This window comes from Hyalella azteca, unplaced genomic scaffold (genome assembly GCF_000764305.2).
Source record: "Hyalella azteca isolate HAZT.00-mixed unplaced genomic scaffold, Hazt_2.0.2 contig2136, whole genome shotgun sequence".
NCBI classification, from domain to species: Eukaryota; Metazoa; Arthropoda; class Malacostraca; order Amphipoda; family Hyalellidae; genus Hyalella; species Hyalella azteca.
This window is the reverse complement of record NW_025932422.1, coordinates 31,087-36,478: the sequence shown is the minus strand read 5'-3', so window position 1 is coordinate 36,478 and position 5,392 is coordinate 31,087.

Here is a 5,392-nt window from a genome sequence, read left to right as displayed (position 1 = left end):
GGGGTATGATTTCGGACAGCGTTGAGGCAGGCGGGGGTAGAGGAAGTAGAGGGCGACAACGCCCGGGCACGTTGGCCGAGGGAAGCGAAAGGCCTAGTTTGAATTCCTTCGCTCTCGGCGACATCTTGCACAACTTCGGCACATTCCTTGAACCACTTCCCATTGATTACATATTTTCTGCAGATGAATGACACCCTCGTCTTTACGTATCTAGCAAGTTGGTATACTGGCAGTAGAGAGTATTCAATGTGACAAAACAGGCTGCATGAATTACATCGCAGCGCAAATTTACCATAATTTAGTTTTTTTGCATTCAAGGCATTCTCCAGATGATTGGCTTGTACAAGCTTTTGTTGCCATTTTTAGTGGTACTTTTTACTGTTCTCTGATATGTTCTTTTACTCTCTCAAATACGAGATCACTGAACTAATTCACTGGTAAAAAATTGTTATATTTACTCACAAATTGGGCCGATATAATGAAATCTAAACACTTAACGGGAGAAGCGAAATTCGATAAAATGGTTTTAATATCCACTTTGTTCTCTATACACGCTCTCATTACTGACTTCACACAGAATTTCAGACTTTTCACTGAAACACTTAGTACAAGATGCGTGTACTGCCACCAACCGTCAATAGGAAAAAAAGTCATATCAGGACCGGTACGACATGTCACGTCCGTCCTCTGTCACGGCTCAAGCAAAAGTCATGGGCGATTTCTGCGGTATTAACCTAAGAAATAACAAATTGGCTGTCATGTTAGTTGATACCTATTAATAATAAGCTAAATTTAACCTTTCAGTCAAGAACTGCAGTCAGACGATTTCTCTTCCGGACCTCAGCGAGGGCGGGATGTACCTGCTGTCTCATCCTGGATTCGGGTGTCTCTACTACCCCGACACGCCTTTCAACGCCTGCTCTCTGAAATTAACTTACCCAACGAGTAACACAACAAAACTCAAGATTAGTTCCTCCAAATCCTTCAAGGACTTCTTGGGTACCGACGGATGCGACGGCTACAGCCTTGAGTTTGACACGGACGGCCTGGGGAACGGCGCTAACTGTTCGATTTCCTCATTGAAGTAGCCTAACTTCATAGGATGATCAGAACATGGAAGATGAAATCAGATACCTACGCGATCTAATTTCATCATCAAACGCATAGGCGACGTCCAATTCAGCGAGCAAGGCTGAGAGGAGTTCGAAGACTAGAAACATGAGTAGTTTGCATGATAACATGCAATCATTCATTAAAAGCCCCCTTGCATTCATCGAAAAGACTTCGCTACGCAGTTTTCAACAGCCAGACTTTGCTATAGTTGCCATCTGACCTTAATCTGATTGATTAAGACCATCTTCTTAATCAATCCAGCCCCGTTTCCGTAGACTTTGTTTCACCAAGTTTCCGTACTGTTGTACTTTCATCAGCGAAGGTGCAAGTTTCTAAGAACGGTATCACTTCTATTAACGCATGATTTTCCAATGCAATACAGTGACAATTCTGTGAACTTAGATGAAATTGGCTGCACATAATCGCGCTGTAAGTCTTGAGTGGCATAAAAGAAGCTTGGCAAGACGCAAAGTTATGAACGGGAACTCACCCTTGTCCATTTGTCCAGAGTCACACTGCTTTCTTAAATGCAACGAAACCTTTCCGCGTATGTTTCTTGAAAATTTCAAGTTATAGGACCGATGCAAACTTTTGCCTAGCTTCCTTTCTCATCTTTTAGGGTAGGAAAACCAATCAGTTTCAGCCCTTCCCATCATCTGAAGTTGATTGGATCCAAATTAGCTCTGAGGCTCACATGTAAATGCGCCGAAATTTTTTACTCGTTTTACTAAGCATAAGTTCATATGCAACCATAAACATGATTTTCCCGACTTTCGAGAGATGAGGCTACCATTTGCAGCTGATGAGTTCCCCATGAATTGTAACTATTTTTTGAACATTCGATGTTATTTAAAATTGACAATGTTAATGTGAATATGAAATGGCAAAATTTTCAAGTTAATTATTGCACTTAGTGAAATTAGTCTCCTTAGGTGAGGAGAAAATGAAAGCACGAATGTGTTGACATCTTAACAATAACTGGTAGCCAAGACATCTTGTTGTCCTGTTATTTTTCAGTTATTTTTCAACAGTAGTTTTTAACGCTCATTTTCCTTGCTATTCCTGTCACTTTTAGGAGTGTGATCTGTCATTTTTAGGAGTGTGATGGATGTTAGGTAGATAATTGTTCAGCACGGGCGTGTCATCGTAGCTTTTGACAGATACATTAATGATGCACTTTTTACATTAAAATTTTAGTTATTTGAAATTTGATATTTTTTTAACATCAAGACTCGTGTGATGTCCAAAGGTTTCTTGATGCAACACTTGATTCCAGCACTGATTTTTTGTCGTGTATTTGCACTTCGTTCTGAGTAACACTTGATGCTATTCCTCTGTGCATTATTTAACCTTCAAACTTCGGATCTATTTTAATTTAATGAAAATAGGGAACAATTTTCAAGCCACCTCACGTATAACTCACGTATAATTGCAGCCGATATAAGAAGGCTAAGTTGAGCAAACGTAAGTTAGCATCTCTAGTCGATCGCATCCGAGTCTTTCTCTACGCTCATTCTGGTGTAATTCCCCAACTATACAGGGTGTCCCAAAAAAACGATACTCAACTTTGAATGGATGTAACTCGAAAAGTAATAGAGTTAAAAAATTTTGGAAGGTCACGATTTGTTCCCTATGTTTTTTTTTCATCTCTCCACCAAAATTCAGAAAGATCGATGTAGCCATAAGCGTTTGATAGAACTTTCAATGACATGTGCTAAAATCGTGCTTGTTCAAAGTTTTAGTAAGATCATTTTGCATAATCATTACGTTGTCTTGACATGTTTTCTATTCGCTGTTTGATTTTTAGCGCATTTTCTCATTTATGAAAGAAATGCACTATTGTGCTCGCCATGTCCGTCTGTCCGTCCGTCCATCTGTCCGTCTGTCCGTCCGTGACTTCATGTTTTCGTCGACGCTCTCTGTCACTCACTGCAGTGAGTACTGAGTTCCATTTTTTGTATCTTTGGTATCTTTTTGGTATCATTTTGCTAAAAGACGCACGGATCAAATATGATGATGAATTAATTATTCCACTAATCCACCATCAGCTGATGTTTCAACTTCTGTTTTACCAAACCTATACATTGACACAGAGACCGAACCTATACACTGACTACATTGTCTCTGACATGGACTTAGTCTAGATGGCCTGTCAAGTTCTAGAGAAACGCTCTGTGGGGCGAGGCACTTGGGCAGAGAGGCGCTTCCAAAAGCAATGTCTCGCTTCACTCGAGACGCACTTCACATCTACGACATTAAACGACGGCCGCGGCAAGACTACGCAGCTGATTACCCGTAAATACTAATAATTGAGGTTTGTTGTCAAACTATGTGGCGGAGGAATAAGGTCGCGTGAGGACGAGGAAAGAATAGTTCAATAGATACCATATGATGGAACAAAATTATCGTTTGTCCTGCAGTCCATGCATCTCGACAGATTGTATGCGCGAAGCTACAATCACGCCCACCAGGTCGATATAGGTAATAGTTGGAAGAACGTTGATTGAACGTTATTTCAACGAAATCAAGTTACCAACGTTGCTTCGCCGTCATTTGCCTGGAGGAACATGTTGATTGCAATGAATGGAACGCTAGCGATATGCCATATTGCACCAGCGCGCACGGCAGGCGTCGGTGAGATCTCTTCGTGGACAACAGCGCGGCCGAGGACATACTGACAGTGCGTAGCTTCCCTCAGATCCTACACTGATCGTGCGTAGCTTCCCTCAGATCCTACACTGATCGTGCGTAGCTTCCCTCAGATCTGTCTCTTATACACATCTAGATGTGTATAAGAGACAGGATCCTACACTGATCGTGCGTAGCTTTTCCCTCAGATCCTACACTGATCGTGCGTAGCTTCCCTCAGATCCTACACTGATCGTGCGCAGCGACCCTCAGATCCTACACCTGTCTCTTATACACATCTAGATGTGTATAAGAGACAGATCCTACACTGATCGTGCGTAGCTTCCCTCAGATCCTACACCTGTCTCTTATACACATCTAGATGTGTATAAGAGACAGATCCTACACTGATCGTGCGCAGCGACCCTCAGATCCTACACTGATCGTGCGTAGCTTCCCTCAGATCCTACACCTGTCTCTTATACACATCTAGATGTGTATAAGAGACAGATCCTACACTGATCGTGCGTAGCTTCCCTCAGATCCTACACTGATCGTGCGCAGCTTCCCTCAGATCCTACACTGATCGTGCGTAGCTTCCCTCAGATCCTACACTGATCGTGCGCAGTTTCCCTCAGATCCTACACTGATCGTGAGTAGCTTCCCTCAGATCCTACACTGATCGTTCGTAGCTTCCCTCAGATCATACACTGATCGTGCGCAGTGACCCTCAGATCCTACACTGAACGTGCGTAGCTTCCCTCAGATCCTACACTGATCGTGCGTGATGTTGTCGTGGTGAGCTGATGATGTTGTCGTGGTGAGCTGATGATGTTGTCGTGGTGAGCTGATGATGTTGTCGTGGTGAGCTGATGATTTTGCTAGGATTAGCTATGATACTTTCGAACTTTATTACTTTTTACGTTTTTTAACCCTTTATTAACTCCAATTGACATTAGTCAAAATAGATAAATTCTCAATAAATTCGAAATAATATTCCGCATGCGACTAGAAGTGACCGCGCAAAAGTTTTCTGATAACTTGTTGAACCGTGGGTTGGTTCGTTGTGCCAGAATTATACTTTGTACCAACGCATACCGTGAGTCAATCATGTTCGCACTGCCGTATACCGTGAGCCATTCATGTTCGCACTGCCGTATACTGTGAGTCATTCGTTAGTGTACCGCCGTAAATCGTACGTATAGTGCGTGTATGTGTTTACAACCGCATACCAAAAGTCCTATAGGGGATAGCATGCAAGTGCAAAAATAAACAAGGCAATATGATATTTCTTCGATGAATGCAGGAGGTTTTTAACGAATAATTGAATGTTATCAAACAAACTACTCATGTTTCAGGTCTACGAACTCCTCTCAGACTTATCCGCTAAAAGCGACCTCATCTATGCGCTTTTTATCGAGGATCCAAGCTCCTTCGTTAAGATCGCTTCCACGGACTTCACGGACTGCGCCAGGAAGGCTGCTCTTAGAGGTTATGATGCTTTAGTTTTATGATGATTTATGTGTTTATTCGGTCCCGGATATACGGTATAACGTAACTCAACTCACTCACCCTCTAATATCGGAGGAAAATAGGTGATTATGCTTTTAAGAGTGATAGACAATTTACTTCTCAGGGTTTTATGAAATAC